The 19,426-nt window shown below is 42.5% G+C and overlaps 1 protein-coding gene across 2 annotated transcripts in view; it reads right to left on the bottom strand.

The window, feature by feature from the left end:
• Positions 1–16,761, bottom strand: part of WASF2 (WASP family member 2) — a 43,018-nt gene extending 26,257 nt beyond the window's left edge. The window contains exon 1 of one of the 2 annotated variants that reach the window (XM_033157896.1): positions 16,671–16,761. The gene's annotated coding sequence lies outside the window, so the exon portion shown is untranslated. Of the gene's footprint in view, positions 1–15,684; positions 15,710–16,670 lie in introns of those variants that run through there. The other variant, XM_033157897.1, reaches the window with a different exon arrangement.
• Between the last annotated feature and the right edge of the window lie 2,665 nt (positions 16,762–19,426).

Below are 19,426 nucleotides of genomic sequence, written 5' to 3'. Positions count from 1 at the left end.
ATAAGCTGTATAATTTTGAGGCTTATAGTGTACTAAAGGCACACTCCCATGCCCCTTTAATATGGCATGACTCCACAATGTTCATTCTTGCAGCTTGTTTTTCTACAACAAACAATACAACCCCTGGCTACAGAGAGCTACAACCACGGAGGCTAGTTTCAGCTATTCAAGCATCCAAGGCATTATGCACCTTCAGTATTAGAACTGGATGCAATAAATGATAGATAAGTGAAATTATAAGGGGCAAAAGCTTTCCCACATTGTATAACTGGTTATATAATTTATAGTGAGTGAGTAGCGTGGAATAGATTAAAACTAGTATTTCTTTCCAATGGAAAAAGTCCTATCACAGCAAGTTGAGTATCACAGGAATTTAAGTCAACAAGCTAATGACTGACTTGGTCAAGGGTTGATTATCTGTTACTTTATGTGTTACGTTTGGATATCAGCAAGTTTCAAAAAAGCATGCACATGTAAATGAAGAATGACAGAATGGTTATTCATTCTCAGATTCATGTTTTGAAAAGCCACAATGTCAGTTTGACTCCAGGAATGTGTTCTGGGAAGGGGCACTCATCCCACCATTCTGACATTTTAGTACACACATTTCTGTGGATAGTAAATATTAACTCAAGTCCATAAATTAACAGAGCTGCTCTAAGAGCAGGTATCTTTCAGACATAAAAAGGTGCAGTGTGCACATGTGCAGCATGTTTCAACTGTCACTAATAAACAGGCAGTGAGGAGAACATGCCTTCAGCACCTTCTGCATCTCAAAAGTGCTATTTATGTTCTTTAACCAGCTTTTTAAAAATGAGCCTATCTGCTTTCTGGTCATGTTTTGCAAATACAGCATGGCCCAGTCTAACCGAAGCAAATGTCTTACTAATGAGAAAATCAAACTATACCAATTCACTTATTTCTAATTTGCAATAATAAAGACTAAATCACCACTATCACCAGCCAGTGAGTTCATTATAACCAGGGGAGGGAAACAACCAACCAGAGAAGTTGGTGATTTGGCAATATAAATTGTGGGATTCTTCGAAACCCCACACCACCTCTAAGCCTGTTAGTCGCCTGCCCAAAGCTAGTAACAATACTATGTGAGTAGCAGATCAGTCTTGCTCTTGTGGGTCACATAGGCACATACACTTTCTGCAAATAGGTGAAACAATGCAATTGGGGGCTGTTTACATGCGTGATCTATGACTCCTTTGGTTGTGCAGTGATTGTGACCAGATTTTGAGGTGCAACCTCAAATAGGAAACCTAGTTTACCCCCTAGGTCAGTGTTTCCCAACCTTGTGCCTCCAGATGTTTTTGGACTACAACTCCCATCATCCCCAGCTAGCAAGACCAGTGTTCAGGGATGATGGGAATTGTAGTCTGAAAACATCTGGAGGCACAAGGTTGGGAAACACTGCCCTAGGTTATTAGTGAGAGATTTTGATTCAATTCTACAGACTGAAGCCACTTTGTATGGCCTAATGCTAGTCCGACTAGTTGGCAAATATATTACAGAAGGGAAAGAAAGCTCAGGCTCGGGAACTGAATGCAAACCTCTCCATCTGGTCCTTGGGAGGACTACACCCCTCACTGGGCCTGCTCCATGCCCTTAATAGGTTTTGGCTCGATAAAATTGATCCATGTGATGTTACTTGACTGTTTGGATGGATGATGGCGAGGCATGGTGTGTACAGAAACCTCTGACTTTTGTATGGCTGGAATGTAGCCTATGGTACAAAGGCAGGAACCACATCCACTGCTCCACACACTTTCACCTCTAGTCCTGCCCACCAACAACATGCAGCCTCCGGAAGATCCACATTAGAAATGTGGCCCTTGGGCTGAAAAGGGTTCCACACTCCTTGTTCTACAGTGTGTTTCAGTTGCCCACCTAATTTGTGAAAACTGCACCACTAGCATATTCCACAGCACCAAAAACTCAAGCAGGTAATTCAAACTGTTATTGATGCAACAATTACTCCATGGCTACTTACCAACATGGCTTACTGCTGAGAAGACATGCAAAAGATACTAGGCTGGTTAGGGTAAGCCATGAACTTTCCTAGGTGAAGGAGTGGGGGAACACTTCAAGCCTCCTCAACTATAGATGAGCTCCGATGATATGGGTGAGGACAGCTACAAACAACTGGTGTACCATAGGTGGCACATCCTTAAAACCCTCCTATGCTTTTCAGTATCCTAACAGCAGTTGCAAAGAGATTAAGAAAACTTGTAAATCACCACTTGCCTGTGGCAAATAAACACCTGGAGGTGACTAGACAAGAAAGCATTTGTAAATTGCTTAGTTTCTTCTTCCATGCCCAAAGACATTCCACAAATTATTAGCATACATGCATCTCTCTATGTGTGTGTAGACTAGGGCTGGGTGATATCTGGTTTTCAACATCACAATATACCAGTTAAACATCATAATTTATTGATATATCACAATGTCTGAAATATGGATGGAACTATTCCTGCTTGGCAGGGGGTTGGACTGGATGGCCCTTGTGGTCTCTTCCAACTCTATGATTCTATTTAGAGGTGAACAGTAGGGCTGGGCATTACCTGTTTTTTCAACATAATGATATATCACCAGCTAAACATTGTGATATACCAATATATCTCAATGTCTGAAATAAGGATTGAGCTATGTAGAGGCACTGGCTGGCATCATGGTTTTTCCCACACTGATTTTTGCACAGCACACATAAAACACATCACGATTCGCAATATATTGCCAGGTCAAAAATTATGAAGCCAGTATCACAATAAGGCCTTCAAACTGGTTTGGGACAATATATCAATATATCACCCAGCTCTAGAGTGTACATAGAACCTTTATGCACCTACTTACAAAAGGGGTTACTCCAATATCAAAGTACATCTGAGGATAGTTCACTTTCATTTGCTCATGGCTGGCATATTGCATTCTTCACCTAGGAAATACCCTGCATCTTCCCCTCTCTTAAAATTTACATGTGCTAGAGCCAGACTACAAAAGAGAGGGTTGCTTCCCCACAGAAAAAGCAGAAAATTTATCTTCCCTTTACAGACATTTCCTTCCTCTCACATTGTATCTAGCTAGGAATGGTTATCTGTTGGCATTCTCCAGGACATGTGCCCAAAATTGTATCATACAAGAAAGTCCCTAGAAGCTCTCTTTCCCTTAATGCTTTCCCTTAATGCAGATTCTAAATTATGCACTGCTCTTTCAATAGCAATTCTAAATTACAGGAATAAAGCAGTCTTTTCCACAGCAGCTCTTTCAGTTTCAACTTATGGCTTGTTAATTATATCCCAGTACTGAATGCCCCCACCCTTCCGTTTGTTGCACTTAGGGAATACTGGAAAGATAAGTCTTTTCTTAATTATTAAATGTAAATAGCTCATTAAATATAATCCAATTACTTTAATTGTACGAAAAGGAAGTCATTACAATATGTACACGCATTCTTGCCTGAATAGATTTAATATCTTAAATTAATCATGGCTGCATTCATATTATTAAGTCAACCTTTGACATTACAAAATTTATGGCAGTCAATTTTATCTTCTTAAAATGTTTTTACAGATATTTTTTTAGAAATGAAATCAACTTTTTAAAAAACCAAAAAAAACTGTCTCAAGCATTTCAAATAAGAATACAGGCGGCAAAGATTTTGCGTGTGTCCAACTGACGTGTAACCCTGAAGAAGGTAGAAAGGGGTTGAAACTGGGGGAGGGCATAACGGGGTGGGACAGACTTATGCACACTCCGTCAACATACATGGGTTCCAGGAATGCCTGTATAGAAATGGTGCCAAGACAGAAAAGGAGTTGAGCTCTGAACACATTATATTTTTTGTTAGCAATCTATACCTCAAACTCATGTTTTACTTCCTCAGGATAAAATTCAGTTTAAGAAATGGAAGTTACGGGAATCAGGATAAAACTTCACAAAATACCCAGGTTAAAAATCTTGGGGTGCTTTCCAGTCTCATCAGTGACCATGCTACACTAAAGTGGGTTTGCAATCTGAGGTTCTGTCCTCGTTAACATTTTAGGCTTCTTCTTCAGTCTTTGCTTGTGAGACATTTAGTTGCACAAATACAGACATGCTTAAAGGTAAAGGGACCCCTGATCATTAGTCTCATGGACGACTCTGGGGTTGCGGCACTCATCTCACTTTACTGGCCGAGGGAGCTGGCGTACAGCTTCCGGGTCATGTGGCCAGCATGACTAAGCCGCTTCTGGCGAACCAGAGCAGCACGCATGGAAACACCGTTTACCTTCTGCCTGCACTTTGTGCTTTCAAACTGCTAGGTTGGCAGGAGCTGGGACCCACAGCGCCACCCGCCACATGCTTTGTTGTTGCTGTTCAGTCGTGTCCGACTCTTTGTGACCCCATGGACCAGAGCATGCCAGGCACACCTATCTTTCACTGCCTCCCGCAGTGCTGGTTGCTTCAAGAACACTGTCCAACCATCTCATCCTCTGTCATCCCCTTCTCCTTGTGCCCTCCATCTTTCCCAACATCAGGGTCTTTTCTAGGAAGTCTTCTCTTCTCACGAGGTGGCCAAAGTACTGGAGCCTCAACTTTAGGATCTGTCCTTCCAGTGAGCACTCACGACTGATTTCTTTAAGGATGGATAAGTTTGATCTTTTTGCATTCCATGGGACTCTCAAGAGTCTCCTCTAGCACCATAATTCAAAAGCATCAATTCTTCGGCGATCAGTCTTCTTTATGGTGCAGCTCTCACTTCCATACATTACTACTGGGAAAACCATAGCTTTAACTATGCGGACCTTTGTCGGCAAGGTGGTGTCTCTGCTTTTTAAGATGCTGTCTTAAGACATGCTTACTAGTGGCTGAATACAGTAGTTGCATCTGAGGAAAAGATTATTTAAAACAAACAAACAAATGCAAACAAAAAACTAGGAATTCAAGAACCTAAGCAGCATCTTGATAGTCCAGATGTTATTTCTGGTGTAACCAAGCAACTGGATAGTTTCCAAACCCAGGAGTAACAGAAAGGCAAGAGCTAAAATATACTGACTACCATCAGTTCTTAAAGCATTCTGTTAGTCAACTAGAAACCACCAAGCCAAGATGGAGGAGGTGGAGCACTTGATGCTAAAACAGAACAACAATAAAGTAAAAATATCAGAAGCCTGATGGAATGGAGAAAGTCAGTGGATCAGTTATTCCTGGTTAAAAGCTGCACAGGAAGAAAAGGGTAGGTGGTGTCAGGAAACGGCCGACTCACAAATAGGACCCTGACAGAGACACATACCCGACTGGCATGTTCCCTTCTTCCTGGACGATCGTTCGGGAGCTTCTTAGCTTCTCTCTTAGCCCGAACATCACTGCGACTGATGTGGGAAGACATCAGCACGCTCTTAGCATCCGCAGAGGTTTGCACAGTTGCGTAACAGACCACAGCAACTCAGCATGTTGGCTAACCTACTTTATTTACATATAAACACACACGGAGCACTTCAACATGGCCCCCTCTCTCTAGCATCAGACAGCAAAGAGGAAAGGACAAAGGACAAAAGTCCCACTTCAGGGAACACAGTAAGACAAAACATCCTGTCTACGTCACATCCCATTTCCCACTCTGTGGAATGAAAACACATACCCAGTCATGTGATAGATAACAAAACCCATGACTGCACACGGGGAATGAATCTCCAACAGGAGGTACTGGAAGTGATGGTGTTCTCTATGTCAGAGAGGACATAAAGTCCAATTACAACTACAAAAGAGAGGTAGTTCAAAGTGTTGCAGTAATAAGCAACTACAAGTACCCTCACATCCATTAGTTTATGGAATTCACGGGCAAGATGGGTAATGATGGACAGTAGCCAATAGGTCATTAAAAGGGGATTTGACAAATCCATGGAATATAGCCATGATTTGATTTAGAAACTTTATTTATTTTGTATTTTTTTAAAAATCACAAAAACAATGTACAGAAAAATCAAATACCATAGAACAGAATTTCAGAACACTGTACAAATTAGAGGTCCAGTACCAAACAAAGAATATAAAAAGTGTACAAAACAGAGATAAAATATAATACAAACAAGAAACCTTAAAATCAATGTACAATATAAAAATCAAATACACTATGACCATATTGAACCTCCAAAATAAGAGGCAATATACCTTTCTATACCATTTGCTGGGAACAACAGTTAGAGAAGACTGTTGCCGATTCCACGACTGTAGGCTTCCCCAAAACAACTGATTAGTCACAGTGGAAAAGAGAATGCAGGACTAAATAAAGCTTTTATCCAATTCCACAGTACCCATTTCTTACATTTCCATGCCTATTTCTTGTCAGAGATAGTAAGAAACTATTTATCAGTGATATAGATGATAGGTAGATAGATAGATAGATGAGAGAGAGACATGCCACCTAGTAGAACAACCTCCCATCAGATGTCAAGGAAATAAACAACTTCTAGACTTTCAGAAGACATCTGAAGGCAGCCCTGTATAGGGATGTTTTTAATGTTTGATGTTCTACTGTGTTTGGTGTTTTAATTTGTTGGAAGCCACCCAGAGTGGCTGGAGCAACCCAGTCAGATGGGTGTCATATAAATAATAAATTACTATGATTATTATTGAAGGATAAGACAAATTTGTGCAGAAGACTATCAATGACTACTAGACATGACAGCTATGCTTTGCCTCCACAGTCAGAAGCAGTATGCTTCTGAATACCAGCTGCTGGAAATTGCAGGACAGGAGAGTGCTCCTGTACTCAAGTCCTGCTTGCAGGTTCCCTATAGGTATCTGGTTGGCCACGGTGAGAACAGGATGCTGGACTAGATGGTTTTATCCAGCAGACTCCTCTTATGTCCTCTGAAGAAATGATGTGGGTAATGACAAAGAAGGCTCTTAACAAAATTTGTATTTATACACCAAATTAAAAGTCTGGAACGACTGGGGGGAAAGCATCTGGCTCCAGCTACATCCCCAATATCTCTCATTTGTAATTAATCCAAAGTAGCAATTTCAAGAGCCAATGCAAATATTTTTGGTTCACTTAAACCCTCCAAGATGATAAAACGTTAGCTAATATGTAAATTTCCCTAGGTACCAGTATTTCCAGGTCTCAGTTCATGCAATTTCCACATCTTAAAAATACTTGAGTAATTTAACTTTTTAAGCAATCAATCAGATACATTGCATATTTTAAAGGTGCTACTACATTTTTATGCCACTTAGGTTCTTACTAGTGGGGGGAAAATAGAAACAAGAGACATTAAGTTATGGGAACAGGGAGTAGGGGTAGTGGACACCAGAGAAAGAAACTTGAGGCTCTGGTCTGGAAAACATCTCCATGCCTCAAAGATAGACAAAGCACTTTTTAAACTGATGGCATCATAAATATGATGAACTTAAGTGAAGCACAATGGTAAGATTTGGCCAGTGTTGATGAAGGTTTGAAAAAGACAAGTAGTTTAAGTATATCTGGTGAACTTGCCATAGGCGTGAACTATGAGAACAAGGTACCATACCACACCCATAGATAGAAAATCACGGATTTAATCAATGAGACCATAAGTTATCATCCTAAATGTTATAGGTGCTGAATAAATAGTATACCCATAGCAACTGCAAATCTCAGCTTGCTGCTCAGTGAAAATAAGTATCCATCCGCCCAATGCTGCTCTGCAAATATCTGGCACTATTTGTTGATAAGCATATACCGGTAGCAGCACAGACCCAGGAGATTACAAGAGGCCTGTAGATCACTTTCTTGAGAGTTATATTTTCTGTCATCTATTGAAGGCAGATTGCCACAAATGACCTATATGTCAATATATTCAAACACAGCCCATGTAACCCACTACTGTAATTTAAGCTCTTAGTCTGGAAATACATATTCCTTGTCCCCAGTGCTATAATTAGTTGCTTTATTTTAATTTATTTGTTTCAGAAATAATTAAAAATAGTGGTTTTAAACACACACACACACACACACCACTAGGGTCATCACCAATGTAAACCTGAGATTCTATGTCCTTTTATCGTGAAGGCTTTATAATATCTAGCTTGCTCAGGAATGAAGGCTAACTGAAACCTCTTACGTAAAGCAAAGTTTCACAGAAATGCCCTTGATGCTGTTCTGGCTTCTCATAGTTTTTTTTGTTTTTTTTTAATGCTGCTTTGTAAAATAGGTAGGTCAAGGGCATTTCTCTGGGGAAGCAGACAGCTTTTGCACTCTCAGAGGCACAGTTAAGCCTTTGTGCAAGTTGCCTTCAGAAGATTTCTCCAATGAACCAGACCCAGAAGCTGCTAGAATTAGCAGAACAGGATTCAGATGTTTTACTGCTGGAAGTCACTGGCTAGGTTAGTCAGAGAGAATGGGTCAAATCCTTGGGCTATGAGTCACCTGTATTCTTTTTACCTCTAAATGCTCCTCACAGAATACAGAATGCAGCAGAGGATTTGACATTCTGAGATATTCAGTCTCTCAAGACTTTTCTCAAAGAATGATTCTAGTCCTCATGATTGGGGAGAAGATATATCTGAAAAGAATCAGTTTCAATTCATAACCACCTTTAATTCACAGGCACAAAATGTTAGGATGGCCTCTAGCATTTATGTTATTTAAATGGGATTACACAAATTCATGAAGGCTAGGTCTAATTATGGTTTTCACTACGGTTTAAGAATGGAAATTGTGTGACAAGAGAGTGTACCTCTTACTATCAAAGGCAAGTGAAAAATAAGAAATGGCTACCTTCACCTTGCCCTACTTATGAGTTTCACATGGCTTACAACAGGCCTTTATTTGAGTTACAGTGCTAAACTAGATGGGCTGTGGGACTAATCCCACCAGCGAACTCATTTACCATAGGTGTGTAGCTATATATGCAACCAGCTGTTGCATATACAAGCAGATGTGTGCAAAAGGGGAACTATCACTTCTGCTCTTACACCACTTTAAGAGGTCTTTTTGGTTGAACCTTGAAAGTATTGCAATTACACCAGCGCTCGTTCCCAATTAGGCTCTACTGCTTGCATTCTGCACATGTTGCAGCCATAGCAACATGCCCCACGTGGCATGTTTTTCGCCCATGAATTCAATTTGGAGTATCTCATTGTAAATATGCTTGAAGGCCAAAGGACAGTATCAAGTTTCCCCCTGAAAAACTATATGCAGAGAATCAGAGACAATGAATGCAAGAAAGCAAGTGGGAACAACAGCCTCAGAAGCAAAACCATCTTAACAGCACTTACTATCCTTAAGTTAAATTCCATTTTTAGTAGTTCCACTTTGAGAAAGTCTAAAAGTCAAAATAAAATACACCTAATGGTTACTACCAAGCTGAAAAACAAGTATGAGAAAGTCTATTAATCCTGGATAGACATTTAATACTAGTTCAGCATTTTCTGACATACCTGACATCCTATACTTATTACAGGGAATGTGGAACTTTGATGCAAAGGTAAAGGTAAAGGTACCTCTGACCATTAGGTCCAGTCGCGGACGACTCTGGGATTGCGCACTCATCTCGCTCTATAGGCCGAGGGAGCTGGCGTTTGTCTGCAGACAGCTTCCGGGTCATGTGGCCAGCATGACTAAGCCGCTTCTGGCAAACCAGAGCAGCGCACGGAAATGCCATTTACCTTCCTGCCGGAGCAGTATCTATTTATCTACCTGCACTGCATGCTTTTGAACTGCTAGGTGGGCAGGAGCTGGGACCGAACAACGGGAGCTCACCCCATCACGGGGATTCGAACTGCCAACCTTCCGATCGGCAAGCCCTAGGCTCTGTGGTTTAGACCACAGTGCCTCCCTGACATCCTATACTTATTACAGAGAATGTGGAACTTTGATGCAAAGTGAGGCTAAATGAACAATGGTCCCATCTCCCCTTTTGCCAATGTCTCAAGAGAAAACAAATCTGTATTCTATGAGTCACCTGTTTGGAAACATTTATTTCTATCATAATAGATATAAGGCTAAAATAAACTGCACACAGACTTTATTCAGGCCCTTGGAAAAAAAGATAAACAGATGATCAGAATCCCAAAGTTCAGTAATGTAGGAAGAATAAAGAACATAAAAATAAAACCTGAGTAGGAACATCGAATGCCAGGAGAAAAACTGAATTCTTGTTGTACAGCTGTACCCCTGCTTTTCCTTAATAGCCTTATCATCGGAGAAAGTTGCAGTGTCTAGGGATAAGTAAGTGAAAACCTATCCTGATGACTAGGACATGCAAAAAAGCAGACAACCGCCAATGGCAAATTGCTACTATCATTTTTTCAGACCTACTATTGGAAGTGCAGTTATCAAATGGAATCTTTTAACTACAATCCCAATAGCAGTGTGCTAAAAAAATGAGGGGGGGGTGCGTTCTTTAAAATGTATCAAACCATGTAAGTGCCAGTTCAGCATTTTAAATGTGGAGGTGGGGAAGAGAGATGTAAGAGCAGGAGTCCACAATTTCAATCACCATAGACAAGTGTCCCATTACCCTTTGGCAAATGTGAGAGGGGACCTAGAGCCAAGGAGGGAATAATCCCCAACCACTATGCTTCAACTGCGAGATTCATACCTGCTACCCCCACTTCCAAATTGAGAAGAAGGCTGCAGCACTATCAGCAAACGATAATTTCTAAGATTTGGGGGAACCACAACAGTTAAGCAGGTATAAAAACCTCTATGCAATTGTAACAAGCATGATGTGTGCTTTTCCAAGACTGTAGCAATGCAGGAGACCTGATATTCATGTCACATCACAGTTTTACATTTTTAAGCTGCTTTTTAAAGCTATAATGTGTATGACAAATGCTGTATTAACTGGAATACCAATCCATTAGGCACTACTCAACTTTTCTTGTTTGGTTAAGCACTGAGTAGGCACCATGAGATCTAGCAGCATGTACTTTGTATACAAGCAAAAACAAAATATAATAAGCATTGAAAACACAAGGAATAGAAAACACCTACTGGGTATTCGCAAATCTGATATATAAATACAAATACAAATAAAGATATGCACTAACAGCCACTGTCTGCCTCCTGGAGGGGTAACTCAGTTCACACATCACCTAAGTTATGGTTAAACGGGTTACCTTGCATGAACAGAGTAACAATACATGCTTGCCTAGTTGCTTCTGCTTCGCTCCTCCCCTGGGGCAAGCAGAAGTAACAGGCCATAAAGTCTGACATCCAAACCAGGACATAACAACACACCAGCCAAGAACAAACCATGATCATGGTTTGTTACACAGGCATAAAACACAATGCTGGTGTTTGGATGTTAATGACAAGCCAAAAGTCTTGGCTTGTTGCTCATGTTTACACTAGAGATGGAGCACAGGGGGTGTGATGGAGCAGCATGCACTGGTACACTGCTCATGTAAAGTAAGTCATCAACCTATTGTGAGAAATGAAGTGAGCCAACTAACATTAAGAAAACTGAACCTGCCTATCCTTGGAACAAATACTCGTACCTCTTCAGGAAATCATGCTGCAACATGAAAAGAAGCCGCAAGCGCAGTTTAAGAGGGGACTGACTATGGCTTGTTATAAATACGGTACAAGGTAAAGGTAAAGGTAAAGGTAAAGAACCCCTGACAGTTAAGTTCAGTCATGAACGACTCTGGGGTTGCAGCGCTCATCTCGCTTTACTGGCCGAGAGAGCCAACGTTTGTCCGCAGACATGTTTTTCCGGGTCATGTGGCCAGCATGACTAAGCCATTTCTGGCGAAACCAGAGCAGCGCACAGAAACGCCATTTACCTTCCAGCCACATTGGTACCTATTTATCTACTTGCACTTTGACGTGCTTTTGAACTGCTAGGTTGGCAGGAGCTGGGACTGAGCAACGGGAGCTCACCCTGTCGCAGGGATTCAAACTGCCAACCTTCCGATCAGCAAGTCCTAGGCTCTGTGGTTTAGACCACAGCGCCACCCGCATCCTCTTAGGAAGGCTTATTTCAAAGGTATTTAATTTTAAACTAAATCTAAAAGGCTGTGCTAAAAGATAAATTGGAATTTCTCATTACAGCAAAGACATCCAACTCTAGATTTGGAAAGCTTTTCCACTCCTTTACACTTAAGTAATCATGGCTACACCCAATAACCCGAGCAGTGTTCCTCCCTACTCCTTTCTACTGGGGATTCCAAGATAAACAATGTGAGTGACACCATAGTAGATTGAGATTAGTCAAGTGTGATGAATAAATCAGTTGCTCCACCTGTTTAAAAACATTTGTATGCCATCCTTTATTGAAAGGATTTCAGGGTAGTGTAGAACATATGCCTATCAGAATACAATGCAACATGACAATAACCTAAAAGTGGCATGACACTCTAATATATGTCCTCTCAGAAGTTAAGACTCACTGAGTTCAACGGAATGTGTGCATAAGGTATGCACAGGTATGTGTGCATAAGACTGCAGCCTCAGTTTTGAAAAGTTGCACAAGAAGTATGCCACAAATTCAAGCAATGAATCTACTTTGTACCAAGACCTTCTGGCAAACTAATAACTGCAGAAAGCAATCAGAACTTAAATATAACAAACACTTTATATATGACTTGAAATAGAATTTCTAATAAAACTAGTATGAGACCATTTGGTCTGTAAATGACTCATTTCCACAGATATGCTGTGCAGACACCGGCCAGAAGTTCCCCAGTTCTTTTCCTTCTTTAACAGGGAACCATGACAAATCCTATTTTTCTATTTGTGGAAGGTATGTTTGTGGGCAAATGAGATTTATTTTTGAATGGCTCAGTCATGTATTCCAAACGGGTAGCAACACATAAACTTCTATTTTATTTATTAGCTTTGATTTGTGTGTGTATTTAAACTGTATTTTTGTTATTGGATTGTTGTGGTTTTATGTTCCACAGTCCTTGGGAAATTTATATCGAATGATTATATAAAAGGCTCTCGTTAAGAAATAAAATAACACAAATAGAAAAAAGGCAAAAGATATTAATGCTATGTAAACAAAGAATCTTGGGGTAACTGAAAAACAAGGACAGTTCTGGTGCAATGCTGCCAGTGATATTTACAGTAAAGTACTAGGGCAATTAAGGAGTTCAGACATTTCTAATATTAGTACTGATGGCAAAGGGAAGCAGTCTTATGCTATGCACTGTTCTACTAACATACATAGGCAAACATAGGCTGAGCATTCAATATATCTCCATATTTTTATATAGAAAACCACCCTAAATGCAGCTCCCTGTGAAGGGCAATTAATAAGTAGCAGACAATTGCTTCACAGCCAATACTGCACACCAGTGAAAACTGATACGCATTTTAAAACAGTGTTTTTCAACCTTTTTTGGGCAAAGGCACACTTGTTTCATGAAAAAAATCACGAGGCACACCACCATTAGAAAATGTTAAAAAATTTAACTCTGTGCCTATATTGACTATATATAAAGTAATTCTCTTGAATTTTTCAATTTTTCCCACGGCACACCAGGCAACATCTCGCGGCACACTAGTGTGCCACGGAACAGTGGTTGAAAAACACTGTTTTAAAAGGTTACTATGCAAGTAAATTCCAGAACAATTCCACCCATAATAGATTTTACAAGTAAGGGCAACTGGCTGCATGTGCCAACAAAAAGGGTGAGATTTTCACAAGCAAAGCAAGTTTCATGGAGACAAATTCCATCAACGTGCATACAGAAAATGATCCCACATAAACAAAAACGCTAATAAACTTTGTTGATTTGTTCAGGAGCAGGCCAATCATAGTATCCACCAGGTTTCCTTGAGAAATAAGACCTGTTTTGTTTCTTAAAGAGATCTTCAGGTGGCCTTAAAGGAACTAATTCTTTCATCATATAAAGGAAACATTCCTGCATTCCAGAACTGGCACCCCCACTGTACTATGCCATTGCCAGCGTAATGGCCAGAGCATGGAACTTGGGTCAGGAGAAACAGATTCAAATCCTCACTCGGTCACACTGCTCACTGTACAACCTTGGGCCTGTCACAAATTCCTCAGCCTATCCTACATCAGAGGGTTGCTGTGTGAATGAAATGGAGGAAACTGTATGTGTACTGCTCTGACCTCCTTGGCGAAAGTTGAGGACAACAAGAAAGACCGCAGGCACACAACTTCCTTCCCTTTCCAAAGTCTAAACTTGTAGATGCAGAAGCACAGAGTCTCATTCCTTACTACCGAGTACCACAACTGCCCCAATGCTTGTGGCAACGTTACAAAGTCCAGTCCTGTACCTGGATAACCCCAACCAAGTGCAGGTGCACTTTTCAATGAACCCCTGGAATTCACAATCCAAGAGCCTCCCAAAGCAAACATTCCTCTATCTCTGCCCAGCCACTGCCTCTATAATAGAGCATAAATCTGAAATTAAAATAAGGAGCATGGATACCATTCTTATTACAGGATGACCACCTTTCTCAAAGGTATCAATGTCCATGCCACACTGACACTAAGGTCACAAATACATAGATCACTACCCCAAGACCTCCAGCCATGCCTACAGCATTTGTCATACACATTATAGCTTTAAAAACCAGTACTTCTTAATCCTAGGGCCCAATTTAGGCTCCTCCCCCACATAAACCACACTGACTCCCTAATCTACCATGCTCCTACCAAGAGTCCTACAACTGAAATGACAAAATCCACAGCTTGGCAATATCTTTATTGGGACTAACCAAAAGTATTGGTCTTTAAAAAAGGTATTGCCCAACTGTAGCTTTTGCATTTGGTTCCCGCCCCCCTTACAGACCAACAAAGCTATCTTTGCTTTTAATGACTAAGACAGTCTCCATATCTTTACAGACTTGCTTCATACTTTGTCTCCTGCACCAACACCCTCACATTCAGTATGGTCAGAAGCCTGTCCCACCCACACTCAAAGTCCTCTTTATTCCCCCTGGATTCCCTTTCCTGTCCCTATTGTCTTTGCCTAGCTGTGCCACCTACAGTATATCAGTTGTCCTACCTTCCGCCATCATAAACACAAAAACACCCTGCCCTTCTTCCGGTCCCAAGGTACCCACATCCTTCCTATCACATGACACATTTAACTGTAACACCTCACTCATAAAGGGTTTCCCCCATCACTTGCAGCTGATGAACCCCTAAGGAAGAATGAAAGGAAATCCAATCCCAAAACAAGCTTACCAGGAAAGTGGAAAGAGATGGAAAAGGACATGCATTACTTTAGGACAAACCCAAAAATCTGCCATAAGCTAAAAGGGCTGTGTTGTGGAGCACACAAATGGGTAGTACATTCATACCTATGCTCTCACATTGGGCAGGTGAGAATAAATTCAGGCTGCAATCCAAAACACACTGATCAGGAAGGAGGCCCTACTGGGCACAACTATTACTGTTATATTGTGATTTATTTCATTTTTATTCCACCCTTTTTACTTACACAACATTCCTAGTATCAGGTAGGTCAGGCTAAGAGATAGCAACAGGAACAGGATTACTCCGTGAGCATCCTGACTGAATGGGGATTTGGACCTCAGTCGCAGTTTGACACTCTAATCCAGGCTTTCTCAACCTTGGGTCCCCAACTCCTATCATTCCTAGCTAGCAGGCCCAGTGGTCAGGAATGATGGGAGTTATAGTCTAACAACATCGGGAGACCCATGGTTGAGAAAGGCTGCTCTAACCACTGCATCACATTGGTTCTTACAATGGAACTTACTTTTGCTTAAGGACATACAGGATTGTCCTCTCCAAAAACGATCTCTTGCTTCAGCAGCAAAGTACTCCGCTTGATACTATCTATCTGTACCTCCAACTCCTCCACCTAGTAAGCAGTGCGAGACTGCATGGTAGAAAGAGTGCTTTGCTTCAGAATTTATCAAGAGAGCAAGCTGTCGCAGTTTAGAAGCGTGCATGCGTATGTGTATACCATATTGTACGTTCCGTAGTACAAAAGCCATCTTAGAGCAAAACAATCAAGACCAACGTTTCTCATTTTCGAAAGGAGCCCTCTCACCCCACCCCACCGGTGGGTGATGCAGCCCTTATTAAAAGCAGAACCCAACTAAACTTTCAAACATTTGCTTATTTCCTCCTCCCTCTTAATCCTGTGATTCGTAACCCACTCTGGGAGCCCCCTAACTCGTTCTCCTTTCTTTTGGCCGAAGGGATGAATAAAAACCGCATCGAGCAGTAGAGGTTACACCAGTGGCTGGTAGCGAAGGGGAAAAAAAACTTCTACAAAAAGATGGGTCTGCCTAAGAAGGGCGTTGACGAAGAAGGTAGAGGGGACGAGACACACACCCAAGGGAGAAGGAGAAGGTAGCCATCGCAGCCCGCTTCCTACACCAGGGGCTGAGGACCCTGCGGCCCTCTATAAAGTTGAACTACAACTCCCATCAGCCCCAGCAAGTGCAGCCGAGGCTAAGAGATGCTGGGAGTTGTAGACCGGCAGCACCTGGAGGGCCGCGGATCCCCCCCCCCTCCCCGGCCCAACATCTTCCTGTTCAGAAAGCCCGAAGGCCCCGCCCGTGCCACGACCCTCTGCCGCTCCTCGGTCTCTCCCGTGTCAGCCTCTTCCCACTCCCACACAGCGAAGGCAAAAAGCTGCCCCATCCCATAATAACCGCTCCTGCCCATGCCCCCCAGCGGACACCCGGAAAAGGGCAGCGCCTCGCCCTCCCGCCGCCACGGAGCGAGGCTTACCCGCCCACGGCCGCCTTCTCCGAGCCTCCCTCTGAACTCCTCAGCACCGAAGCGGGCCGTCCCGACCGGGCGCCATTCCACAGCTTTTCCTCTCCCCCGCCCCGCCCCAGCCTGCCCTGACTGAAGGTGGCCCCGCCTGCTCCGCCGCCGGTCCGCGCCCCCATTGGCCGGCCAGTGTGTTCCCGTCCCAATGCCATTGGCCGCGCCGGGCTGTCAGTCACTTGATAACCTTACGCGATTTGCGTACCCGCCCAGATTTCTTAAATGACCACACCCAAACCGAGCCTCCTCTTTGATTTTTCTTTTTTTATAAGAGAACAACGCGGGAAGTACCATAATGCCGAGGTGGGTAGGGGGGCCTTAAAGTGGTCGGTCGGGGAGGTGAAACACGTTTAGGAGCGAATGCCAATGGATTGAGAAAGGAAAGTTACAGCTTGTTATCGGTTACTGTTTTGTTTTTAACAGAAGTCATTTCTTTGTTGATAAATTCGCGTCAGTTTTCAGCAGGGAACGGACCTCCTCGTGGTTTCGCCCGCCCTCTCGTTCGTTCACCCGGGCGGGGCCGACCAGTGCTCTGCTCTTCGGGCTTAAAAGGAGGGCGCCCCCTGGCGCGTAAGAGGTATTACTGCAAGAAGGGGGAAAGGGGCGGGGTTGCTTTTTGAGACTCCGGAGACGGAAGGGAGCGGCGAGAGCCGGGGTGGCACTTGCTTGGGACTTCCCTTTCAGTGGAACCTGCGGTACTTTCAGACGTCTCTTCCGGCGGTCTCTCCATTCATGAAACACAAAACAGGGTGGCCAGATGCAAGGGGGGGCGGCAAGGTTCCTGGAGCTTTAAAAGTTATGTAGAATTCCAAAGAGCTGTTGAAGGCACAGGAGCCCAACCCTGGTTTGCATCTGGCCACTCTAAACACTAACCTTATTTTTTTAAAAAACCTTGTTTCCTTTTGCTATTTCTCTCTCCACCCACCTCTCTCGACCCAGTTGTGGTCTGTCTCCCTGATGGCTCCTTGTGCGGAATTACCCTGTCTTCAGATGTTGATTGATTGATTTCGTTTCCAAGCATAAAAATCAGTCGGTGGCATCTGTAAGGAGTACATCGTCTAGCGTGGCAGAGCCTGCACTTTGGAACTACCTGCCTTTGGAGATCTAGCAGGAGGTGCCTTCCATGTACTCTCTTCTGCGCCTGTTAAAAACATTCCTGTTTGGGCAAGCCTACCCAGATGCTTAGAAAGTTGAGTTAATTTCAATATTTTTAAAAAAGTATTTTGTATCTTTTAAAATAGGGCTGTGCATTTTTCTTGATTTTTACTGTTTTATCTTTGAGGTTTCTACAATCAAGCGGTATTTAACTTTTATTAAATATATAGATCAATATAGATAAATAATAAAATCTATACACAATAACCATTCCGTCAAAACATTAAAACACACTTATTTAAAATACTAGTGGCTACTGCCCAGGCATCAACTCCACGTACCCCATTCGTCTTTCCCCACACTTGACCAGCTCCTCCTCCTTCCCTTTACACCTCACCTAACCCCCAAAGCTCAACCCAAGCCCTTCCTGTCCCAAGTCCCACAACCCTCAAAGGAGGGGCGAGACACTTCACACAGCTTGCTAAAGCTGCATAAAGGGCCTCTCTGCCCCCACCCTGGCCACCATGATAAACCTCTGTTGGTGGCCGTGTGAACAGCAGAGCATTGCAACACTGTTTTAATGTATATAGGAAGATACAATAAAACTAGCCAATTGAAAATCATAACTTAATAGTTAAAAAACAATTACCATACTTTTCCATGTATAACTTTTTTTACTCTAAAATTATGTTCAAAATCTGGGATCGTCTTACACACGGATAGTGCAGAGTGGGGGGATCCCCCAAAATAGGGGTGGTGTCTTATAGATTGAAAAATACGGTAAAACAGATGGATGAAAAAGTTCAAGGCTCACCAGGCCTCTTTATCCTGCTTAAATAAATTATTAAAACCCATCTTTCTCATTTACATTTCTTTCTTAATGTTCTACTCACCTTTTTTATTTTCTATTGGTTGGATGATTATTGCATTGTTTTATACGTGTTTGTGTGTGCACGCTACATTTAAGCCAGAATGGGAAAGCCTTTTCTGCCAGGGGGCCACATACCCTTCTGTGCAATCTTCTGTGGGCCACATGTCACTGGTGGCCAGGGCCAGAAGCAAAGCAGGCACAGCAATGAATGCAAGTTTTGCCTTTGTCTAGTAGGCTAGCTTCTGTACACACTCACACCCCACTCTCCGTTCTCCATCCCGGCAAGCAAGAGGCAATATCAGAATTCAAGGACACATTGCAGCCAGCCCAAAACACTCAAGGAAGATGCAAAGCAGGGCCTGAGAGGGGGTGCAGACTTGGAAGAGCCTTGAGGTCCAGTTAGAGAGACTTGGAGGATTACATTTGGTCTCCCCAAGCCTGAAATTCCCCTTGGATTCTTCCAAATGTTATTAACTGGGGAAATGGCACATATGCATCACCAGTGCTTCATGATACAAAGTGACATTATTGTTGCACACCAGCCCAATCTCTGAGCTGTGTGAGATTCCAGGCGCTAACCTGGGATTCGTGGAGACTATGGTGTCTTTATGATAGATGGCTTATTTACTACGGAGTGGTTCACAGCACCCCAAAAGGGTCTTTCTTCCCCCATAGCTGCATCCTTTTATTCAAATGGACTCTCCAATTTGCTGCTTTTCTTCTAACTCACACCACTCTGGTGTTAATT

The sequence above is a fragment of the Lacerta agilis genome, chromosome 8, assembly GCF_009819535.1.
Source record: "Lacerta agilis isolate rLacAgi1 chromosome 8, rLacAgi1.pri, whole genome shotgun sequence".
Classification (NCBI taxonomy): Eukaryota; Metazoa; Chordata; class Lepidosauria; order Squamata; family Lacertidae; genus Lacerta; species Lacerta agilis.
This window is presented reverse-complemented; position numbering and strand designations above follow the sequence as displayed.